The following is an 11239-nucleotide window of genomic DNA, read 5'->3' as shown; positions in this document are numbered from 1 at the left end:
TTACACCCTTGGAAACCCTGTACAGGGTCGCTATGGGTCGGAACCGACTCGACGGCACTTAACAACAACAACAACATTGTATCCTATAATCTACCTGACCTCCTCACCACCTGGATCTCTGTTCCTTCATTTTTCCGTTCTTAGACATTGTTATTATTTTGATCTTCGGTTGACCTCCCAGTACCTTTAAATTCATTGTTGTAATTTTGTTATGTTCTGCACTCTTCTATCCTTCATCTGAGTTTCAGGTGCTGTTGCCACACCTGTCAATCTCTGGTTGTTGTCTGTTCTTGTTGTTTTTCAGTCCAAAGAACTCCCTTTATGATGTTTTGAAGTGCTAGATTGGCTTCGACAAAAATCTCTTAGCTTCTGTTTATCCTGGAATGTTTTGATTGCACCATTGTGTTTGATTAAGAGTTTTGCTGAATAGATGATTCTTGGTTGGTAGTTATTTTTCTTTTAAGATTTTGTATATGTCTCCCCATTGCCTTCTTGCCCGCATGGTTTCAACTGAATAGTCAGAGTTTAATCTGATTTTCTTGCCTTTGTAAGTAGCATTTCTCTTTTCCTTGGCTGCTTTTGGGATTCTCTTGTAATTCTTGAAGTAGCTGCTTCTTTTTATGTTGGGGTTTTATAGATTGTTCATGTGGTTTGTCTGTCAGACCAAACCTGCTTTTTTTTCTTGTTGCATAAGCAAGTATAAAGGGTCCTGCACAAGTTGACTTTAGGCCTGGGACCCACAGGATGAAGTCAAAAGCAGCAGCCAAAGAATTTGGCTTTGGACCAATGGGGCTCTTTCTCTTTGTGCCATGGGAAAACTGTCATCTCAATGCTGGAGATTTTGGGAGTGTGCACCCACCTGCCTTAAGATGTCTGGGCTGGGAAAAGAAGGCATGACAGGGAAAAGGAGAAAAAAAGTGTGGAGAATCCTCCCACACATCCTTTTGCAAATGTCATAGTGCCACTTGTAGCGTGGGTTCACTGTGCAGGTCTGGCTGTAGCTCTGTTCTCATCCCAGGCGGGATGGCTGCAGAGGGAGACTGTGTCTTGACTGATTTCTAAATCACAATATTTTTGTTTATACAGTGATTTTTCCTGTGGCGGTTGCAGGATACTGACACCCTGAACCTTATGCTAGATCCAGAGCTCTGGTGCTATTCCATGAAAGCAGCTTCTATGGGTTTTCAGCCCCTCTCGCATGGGGCCCCCACTCTACTGCCACCCAAACTGGAAGTCTCTATCTTATTTTGATGCTTTCTGCATCATTCAAAATTTTCTCCATAGAATCCTTGAATATTGAAAATCAAAGCTTTAAGTTTTTCTTCAGTTCTTGCAGGTTGATAAATGTTCAGTTTGTTCTTCACTTTTGTCTTTCTAATTCCAGGTCTTTTCATTATAAAACTTGACTTTGTTTTCTTGAGATGTACTTTGAAATTTTCTGTTCAGATCTTTTGTTTTCTCTTTTCTTCCATTTGCTCTAGCATATCTATACTGGGGAGCAAGTCTCATAGTCTCTTGTGACATCCATTTTTGTCTTTTTCTTCTTTCCTGTCTTTTAAAGTACCTTTTTCTTTCTTCTTGTTTGATGTTCTTGATGCCATACCATAACTCTTCTGATGTTCAGTCATTTGTGTCTAGTGTATCAGATCTGTGCTGGAGATGATCTCAAAATCATGTGGAATATGAGCAATATCCAATTTTGACTCTAGTTGACTTGTATTAATTTTTTTCACTTCAACCTGAACTTACATATGAGCAACTGATAGTCTGCACTGTGCACAGTCTGCACTGACCTTGTTTTGGTTGATGATATGGACATTTTCCACCATCTCTTTCCAAGTATGTTGTCAATTTGATTTGTATTCTGAGGTCCATTGTATAGTCTTTTTTATGTTTTTTAAAATGGTATATGCAATGAGTAAGTCTTTGGTCTTGCTAAATTTTATCATGTGATTTCCAGCATTGTTTCTATCACCAGGTTCATATTGTCCCACTACTGATCCTTCCTCTTTGTTTCCAACCTTTACATTCTTATCACCAGTAATTATCAATACATTTTGATTGCATGTTTGATCAATTTATGCTGAAGAAATTGGCAGAAATCTTCATTTTTCTCATTACTGGCTGTAGTAGTTTGTGTGTAAATTTGAATAATAGTGGTATTAATTGGTTTTATTTATTGTTGTTCTTAAATGTGGGTTGAGTTGGTTAAAACTCAACAGAAACCCTGTATAAGTTTTCCAAGGAGCAGCATATGGATATTATCCTATAATATAGTGTTAAACTTCAAGATAGGTCATTAAATGTTCTTTTTAGTGATGAATGTGATGCCACCTCTCTTCAATTTGTCATTCCCCACACAGTAAACCATATGGCTGTCAGATTCAAAATGGCAAATACCTGTTGATTTCTGCTCACTAACGTCTTATGTGTTTCATTTCATTTTTGACAACTTCCAGTTTTCCTATATTCATGCTTCGTACATTCCATTTTCCTTTTTTTAATGAATAGTTGTTTCTCCTCATTTTGAGTTGTGTACTACTAATAAATGAAGGTCCTAATAGCTTTACTTCATTTGTGTCATCAGTTTGAGGAGATAATTCTTCTCCAGTCATTTTTTGAATGCCTTCCAATTTGAGGAGTCATCTTCTGGCACTATATCTGTCAATATTCTTTTGCTATTCATTATGCTTCAATATTCAATATTCTGCTGCTGTCAGTGTTCCACTGCTATTCATAAGCTTTTCAGTAGCTAAACATTCAGAAGTATTCTATCTTTACTTCTGTCTAGTCTGTCTTAGTCTAGAAATCATACTCATACTGCATACTCAGCTGAAACTTGTCCACTATGGGTGTACACTGTTAGTATTTAAAATACCAGTGGCATACCTTTCAGCACCACCGCAACATGCAAGCCATCACAGTAAGACACACTAACAGATGAGTAGTGATTACCTCATTCATTGCCCTCTTATCACTTACACGCCTCATTCAAAACACTGAAATGTGCAAAATTTCCAGATAACACTACTGTTTCTTCTCTTTGTGATTTATTGACTAGGTGTCACAAGGTACTTATTTCCCTTTCTCCTATACTGTTACTGAGATCATACATCATTCTTTTCCTGTATCTATTGCCAGTAGATTGATTCTGACAGATTAGAATTACTTATAAAATTCCTTAGACTGTAATCTTTATAGACATGAACTGCCACATCTTTTTTCTGTAGAGTGGCTAGCAGTCTCCTTATATAGCACCCTTATCCAATCCACTTTGGTTAGATGTATCCCTGATATACTCCTCCCAAATGCTGGTTATGCCTCAATTTTTGCTCTGATCATCATCAATGGCTACCTGACTGTTTTCTTAATGGATATCATGGATAGACTGAGATATTTTATGTGGCAAGATCAAAATTTATTAGATGCTGTGTTGTCAGCTGTACCACGATAATGATTTCTGACATGTATACTGTTGTCGTTGTTAAGTGCTGTCAAGTTATCACTTACTCATAGTAACCTTGTGTAAGGTTTCGAAGGAGTGGCTGGTTATTTTGAGCCACTGATTTTGTGGTTCAAACTGACCTTGCAATCCCGTGATTTATCCCACAGCTCCACACCATATCCGTGTATGGTATATAGTGATAATGGTTGGATTAATAGATGTATCAATCATGTGTTGCTTAAAAATGAACTAGCCTGTCAAACCAGGCCACATAATGTCTTTCTTTGATCAAATATTTTAAAGAATGTTTCAATCAAATCATATATTACACCATAATTAAGTAAATTATAAAGGACTACCATGTTTGATTAACACTCATATTTCTTATATTCATTTCTTCCAAAATTATGAAAGCATTTTGCATCTTCATTGCTGTTGTTGTTGTTGTTAAGTGCCATCAAGTCATTATAGATGAATAGTGACCCTTTTCACAACAGAATGAAACATTGCCTGGTCCTGCACCCACCTCACAATCATTGCTACGTTTAAGCCTGTTGCTGCTGCCATTGTGCCAATCCATCTCACTGAGTGTCTTCCTCTTTTGCTCCATCCCTCCAATTTAACAAGCATGGTATTCTTCTCCAGGGATTGTCCCTCCTGATAATATGTCAGAAGTATCAGAAACAAAGTCTGGCCATATTGGATTCAAAGGAGCATTCCAGCAGTACTTCTTCCAACACAGATTGGTTTGTTGTTTTGGCAGTCCATGGTACTTTTAATATTTTCCTCCAACACCATAACTCAAATGCGTCAACTCTTTTACAGTATTCCTTATTCACTGTCCAATTGTTACATGCATATAAGGTAATTGAAAATATCATGGCTTGGGTCAGATGCACCTTAGTCCTCAAAGTGACATCTTTGCACTTCAACACTTTGAAGAAGTCTTCTGCAGCAGATCTGCCCAACGTGATACTTCATTTGACATCTTGACTGATGGCTTCCATGCATGTTGATGGTTTATCCTAGCAAAATAAAGTATTTGCCAACCCCAATGATTTCTATATTTACTATGATATTATGTATTGGTCCAGGGGTGATGATTTACATTTTCTTTACATTGAGGTGCAACTCATAATGAGGGCTGTGGTCTTTGATCATCATCAGTAAGTGTTTTAAGTCCTCTTCCCTTTCAGAAAACAAGCCTGTATCATCTGCTTATTGCAGATTGTTAATGAATCTTCCTCCAATCCTGATGCCACATTTTTCTTTATATAATACAGCTTCTTTGATTATTTGCTCAGTATACATTTTGAGTAAATGTGATGAAAGAATACAACCCCGGTGCACACCTTTCCTAATTTTAAATCATTTACTGGTCCCTCATTCTATTTGAACAACTGCCTCTTGGTCTATGTACAGGCTTCTCATGAGCACAATTAATTGTTCCAGAATAATTATTACCCACAATATTATCCATAGCTTGTTATGATCCACACAATCGAAAGCCTTTGTGTAGTCAGTAAAGCATAGGTAAACATCTTTCTGGCATTCTCTTCTTTCAGACAAGATCCATCTGACGTCAGTAATGATATCCCTTATTCCATCTCCTCTTCTAAATCTGGCTTGAACCTCTGAAAGTTCTCTGTCAATGTACAGTTGCAACAATTTTAGATTAGCTTTATCAAAAATTTACTTACATGCTATATTAATGATATTGTGTGATGATTTGCAAATTTTGTTCTGTTTCCTCTCTTTGGAATGGACACAACTAATGGATCTTTTCCAGTCAATTGGCCAGATAATTGTCTTCCAAAGTTCTTGGTATAGATGAGTTATTACCTCCAGTGCTGCTTCATTTTGTTGGAAGATTTCAGTTTGTATTCATCAATCTTTACCAATGACTTCAATGCACCTTGGACTTCTTGCTTCAGTATCATTGCTGAAGGAGTTGTTGATGTTGTTGTTGTTATGTGCTGTTCTGATTCATATGGACCCTGTACAGGGTTTCTGAGGCTGTAAATATTTACAGGAGTAGCAAGCCTCATCTTTCTCCTGTGGAACAGCTGGTAGTTTTGAATTGCTGATGTTGCAGTTCACAGCCCAATTCGTAACCTCTGTGCTACCAGAGCTCCTTGCTGAAGGGGTAGATAACTAAATATAATAGTTTTCACTATCAAATCCTGGTGTGGTACTGCAGGATAAGCATTGGACTGAAAGGTCAGTTTGAACCCCAAGGTTGGCAGACCAAATCTACCAGCCTCTCTTCAGACATCTTATGCAGTGATTATTATTCGGAATTGAATCAACAACATTTAACAACAACAAAATTTTAACTATGTAGAATGGATACCTTATCACCATTTGGAGCTATGCTTTTAATAGAATTTGGGAAGAAAAATATGAAGTCTGCAAAGAATAAATCCAGCTAAATTGGTTACTTTATCATATGAATAGCTTACCATTGCAACTTTGTTAAGTCATATTCTCTGTTCTGCTATGGTAACATTTCATGCCTGGAACAGTTGCTTAAAAGACAGTTGTCCCAGCATAAGCAATTCAAAGACATCTTTGGGATATTTCCAAACCACTTAAAAATGCAATAGAAGAGGAACCTTCAATAAATCTTCTAAAACCCTTGTCCCCAGTGGTAGAGTTAAGTATTCCAGCAAATATGTTTTATCAAATTTATTCTCTCCCTCATTTCCTACATTAAAAATGTAAGGATCCTTGTCTAAAATATGTTTACATTTGCCCTGCATCTGTTATATGTAGCGGAAATACTCCACATAAGAGTTTGGTTTCCCAAATGTTTACTTCCTGCATTGTTGGTAATAGGGACTGTCAGTCTTATGAATACAGCAACTTCCAGAAACCAGCCACTTTTAGGTTGATGCTTTATAATACTTTACTGCAATACCTGATCCTCAGTCCCTTATTGCACATCTCAAGACTTTCAACATTTTATGCTGAAGGCTCATGTGGTTTCCTCTATCCTCCCATAAGTTTCAGAGCTACTCAACATGGAAGCCCACATTAGAAACTTCCCAGTATATATTCAGTGATAACATAAATTTCCAAGGGGACAAGCTGGGTGATGTCTCAGAAACTGGTCTATAATAAATGGTCCATGGGTTTTAGAAAAAATATATTTTTGTGTACAGTTATCACAGAGTCGATTCCAACTCATTGTAAACCCTTGTGATACAGAGTAGAATTTCTTCACAGAGTTTTTTTCTGTTTTGTTTTTGTTTGCAAAAAGAGTTCTTTAATTTTGTGATTACATTTATTGGAAGGACTTGAGAAAAATAAAACTGTCACTTAGACTATGAGCTTGCAAATCAACTCATTTCAAGAGTGGAAGAATCCTTGGTCATTTCTGAAAATCAAATTTCACATTAGTTTATCTTTTGAATGTATTCTGTCTTAAAGAAACAATTGTATAAAGTCTCTTCCACACAGGACACATTCATTGTTTCAGTCTACTGTCAGTGGAGGGACAAACATTACAACACCATCTCCCTGAACAAAGAGCATTGGAATGTTCTATTCTGTTGATTTATATATCTCTTCATATGTTTCTTCATCAATTTCTATAGTACTAACAGTTTCTTCTACATCTCCCAATATCATATTTAAATGTTGATTATAAGCATGTAATCTTCCTGGAAGCTCTCGGTCGCTTTGTATTTTCACATAAATATGCTCATTCAAGCTGAGCTGGACAAGATCCAGAGGCTCCTGTACTGTGTTGCTACTTTGTTGCTGGTCCACGTCATTCACGATGTTTCCTCCGTAGAGTTTTTTTTTTGTGTGTGTGTGTGTGTGTGTGTGTGTGTTTTTTTTTTTTTTTTGACAATACAACCTTTCTTGGTGAAAGTGAAGAGAATTTGTAACACTTAGTGATGTAGATTAAAGACTAGTGTCCAGAATAGATAAAATATCACCATAAAGAAAACAAACATTCTTACAACTGGACCAATAAGCTACATCATGATCAATGGGGGGAAAAAAAAGAAATTGTTGAGGATTTCATTTTACTTGGATTCATAATCAATGGCCATGGAAGCAGCAGTCAAGACATCAAAGGATGTATTGTACTGGTCAAATCTGCTGTAAAAGACTTCTTTAATGTGTTAAAAATTAAATCTTTTCACTTTGAGAACTAAAGGTGCATCTGACCCAAACATTAGTACTTTCAGTTGTTTCACATTTGTATGTGATGGACAATGAATAAAGAAGACAAATGTATAATTGATGTATTAGAATTTTATTGTTGACAAGAATATTGAATGTGCTGTCAGAAGTACAGCAGGACTGCTCTTTAGAAGAAAAGGTGGTGAAAATTTGTTTCACATACTTTAGATCTATTATCAGGAAGAAAATCGCAACAGCATTATGAAAATGTTGAAATGTTATGGAAATTACCAAAATACCAAACAGAGACACAAAATGAGCATTGTTGTTGTTGTTGTTAAGTGCTGTCACATCAGTTCTGACTCATAGTGACCCTGTATAGGATGTCTGAGGAGCTATGGGTTTGAATCACTGACCTCGTAATTCACTGTCTAGTGCTGATTCTATAGCACTACACCAGGAGTCTATGCTATTAGAAAAAAGGAACCAATAGACTTGCTCAACATAGGGCTGATACAACCATTAATTTCTAAGACACAGTGTCTGCAAAGTGTAATGTCTTCAAAACACAATAAGTTATGTCTACATAGCACAGCTCTAATCTCGGCCTCCATCATGACATGGTATTGTTTCTTCATTGTGTGTTTGTTACTATGTCTCTTCTTTTATAAGGACATCAGTCATATTGAGTTAGGATCCACCATGTTCCAGTGTAGCTTCAGGCTAATTTAAGTAATAATATCTTCTAAACCCTTTCACTTTATACACAATTTTATCATTTATCATGTTGTTATTGTTGTGTGCCATCAAATTGACTCTAACCCTGTATGACAATGGGATTTCTAGACTGTAACTCTATGGAAACTAATTGTCAGGCATTTTCCCTCACAGAGCAACTAGTGAGTTTGAACCCCCAACTTTTCATTTAGCAGCCAAGTATTTAATGATTGCAACACGAGGGCTCCTTACTAGATAACTAGGTCACTCACTCAGTTCTCAGGATTTCTCTGAGTTAGACACTCATCATACTTTCCATTTAATTTTCAAGGGCTCTGTTAAAATCTTGTTTCCTGTGCTTTCCACCTGCTGACAGGATTTCCCATTCTTGACTCCAGTTCTAACATATGGAATTGCATATAACTGGCACTTTTGCTTATCTAATATATTGATAAATCTATAGACATAGGAGTCCAAGTGCAAGTTGTATTACTGGATTGTCACTACTCATCTGTCATCACACCTCCTAGGTAGCATATATTCTGGGTGCTGACCATTTATAATCTGAAATGAATTCTGTTGTCTCCCTCTCATATCTATTCCGTACTTCAGATGCAAAATCTACTTAGGAATCCCTGTTCTAGCTACCCAGTCTTATCTCACTATAGTCAATGACCCTCCTAATTATACTTCCTCCTAATATTTTATCTTTAGATAGTTTTCCATTGATTTTTCAGAGCTTGACTTATAAACCAGACAAAATTCTTATGCATTCACTTAAATTGCATGTGAGTTTCCAATATTTCCTGGTTTTTTGATCTTTCAATCTGTGCCTCTGTGTCCTACTTAGACAAACTCTGACTTCTTGACCCAATACTTTTAATAATTTTCCTTCCAAATTTTAGAAATCATGAAAGTTAGTGTGGTAAGAATCTTTAAAGGACAGTTCATATGGATTTTGTTGTTTTCAAATCTCTATTTCTATACCCTTAGCAGGAATGGTAAAATGAGAGGCTGGAGTAAGAATGAAGATAGAATGAAATCTCAGTTCTCTCAAGTTTGGTTTTAGGAATATTTACCATTATAGTTGTTGTTGTTAAGTGCTGTTGAGCTGGTTCCAACCCATAGTGACACCCTATAGGATCTTACTAGGTCAGAGCAGCTGGTAAGTTTGAACCACCGGTCTTAACAGTTCAAAGTGACCTTTCAGTTCAGTGCTTATCCTGCAGTGCAACACCATTATAATAGCAATGTTTAATTTTTCAAGGTTTCTATTCTGTAGTATCCACATACTTTAAAAAGAAAAAATTAATAACCACTTTGATTATTCATTGATGTTAATTAAAATGGCTGACAAATCAGACTCTTCCTACAAGGCATTTTTCTTACCTAAGATTTTGTCTCAGGTCTTTAAAGTAAGAGTAAGTCTTTAAATGGATAGACTTTGTATAATGACTTCTATTTGTTTTTGAAACAGCTTTTGAACATTTTTGTACCATTTTTAAGTGGGGATCTAAGGGATTGATTTCTCATCAAATTAATGAAGCTTAAGTCCTATGCTCCATGATTGGACAAGCTCTTTTTAAGGCCATAGGAATTATCCTAGAATTCTATTCACATTGTCAGAGATTTCAGTAAAATTTGCAAAAATAATATGTTTTAACTTAAAATTGGTAAAAAGAGAAATTTTGTTATACATGTTCATTCCTCAAAGATATTTTCCCTGTGTCTAGTATGATTTTGTAGCAGTATTTAGGGGATCTATCAATCTAACTTAAAGTGATAAGAAACAGCTTCAATCATTTATTAATAATTGTAATATGGAACATACAAAGTATGCATCTAAGAAAATTGTAATTTGTTAAAACTAAAATGGAACACATAAAGATCAATATCCTGGCATTAATGAGCTAAAATGGGCAGACACTGGCCATTTTTATTTAGACAACTATGTGGTCTATTATATAGTTATATACGCTCCTATATATGATATAAGAGTCCTGGTATGGCACTGTAGGAAAAACACTTGTCTATAAGGTCAATTTGAAAAGCAGGGTCAATGATTCTATCTCACCAGTCACTCCTTGGAAACCCTATCCAGGGTCACTGTGAGTCAGAGTTGATTCCACAGCACTTAGCAATAACACAACATAGTCTATTTTGCCAGGAATGACAAATTCAAAAGGAATGGCATTGCATTCATTGGTTAAAAGAACATTTTAAGATCTTTCATGAGTTTCAACACTGTCAGTGATAGAATAATATGCATACAACAAGCAAATACAAGGAAAACCAGTTAGGACAACTATTATTCAAAATTTCTCCCAACCACTAATTGTAAAGATGTGGGAATATTTTAAAGAATTCTATAGACTATTATTCTTTCACTATACTAGTGTAGTGGTTACGAATCAGGCTGCGAACCTTAAGGTCAGCAGTTCGAAACTACTAGCCGCTCTGCAGGAGAAAGATGAGGCTTTCTGCTCCCATAAAGATTTACAGCCTCGGAAATCCTGTACAGGGTTGCTATGGGTCAGAACCGACTCAACGGCACTTAACAACAACAACAACATACTTATTCAACCTGTGTGCTGAGCAAATAATCAGAGAAGCTAGGTTATATAAAGAAAGGTGTGGCATCAGAATTGGAGGAAAACTCATTAACAGCCTGTGATATGCAGATGATACAACCTTGCTTGCTGAAAAGGAAGAGGACTTAAAATATTTACTGATGAAGACCACAGCCTTCAGTATGGATTGTATCTCAATGTAAAGAAAATAAAAATCCTCACCACTGGACCAATAAATAACATTCTTATCAATGGAGAAAAGATTGACATTGTCAAGGGTTTCATTCTTCTTGGATCAACCATCAACACTCATGGAAGCAGCAGTCAAGAAATCAAATGACATATTGCATTAGGCAAATCTGCTGCAAAA

At 36.2% G+C, this 11239-nt stretch overlaps 1 protein-coding gene and 1 pseudogene across 1 annotated transcript in view; one reads left to right on the top strand and one right to left on the bottom strand.

Annotated features, from left to right (window-relative positions):
* LUZP2 (leucine zipper protein 2) overlaps positions 1-11239 on the top strand; it is a 797358-nt gene that overhangs the window by 312448 nt on the left and 473671 nt on the right. The window lies entirely within an intron of this gene.
* The window catches only part of LOC102839896, a 29560-nt pseudogene continuing 25243 nt past the window's right edge, over positions 6923-11239 (bottom strand).

Source organism: Chrysochloris asiatica, unplaced genomic scaffold (assembly GCF_000296735.1).
Source record: "Chrysochloris asiatica unplaced genomic scaffold, ChrAsi1.0 scaffold00196, whole genome shotgun sequence".
NCBI lineage: Eukaryota > Metazoa > Chordata > Mammalia > Afrosoricida > Chrysochloridae > Chrysochloris > Chrysochloris asiatica.
Note: the sequence above shows the minus strand (reverse complement) of the source record. Positions and strands in the feature narration are given on the sequence as shown.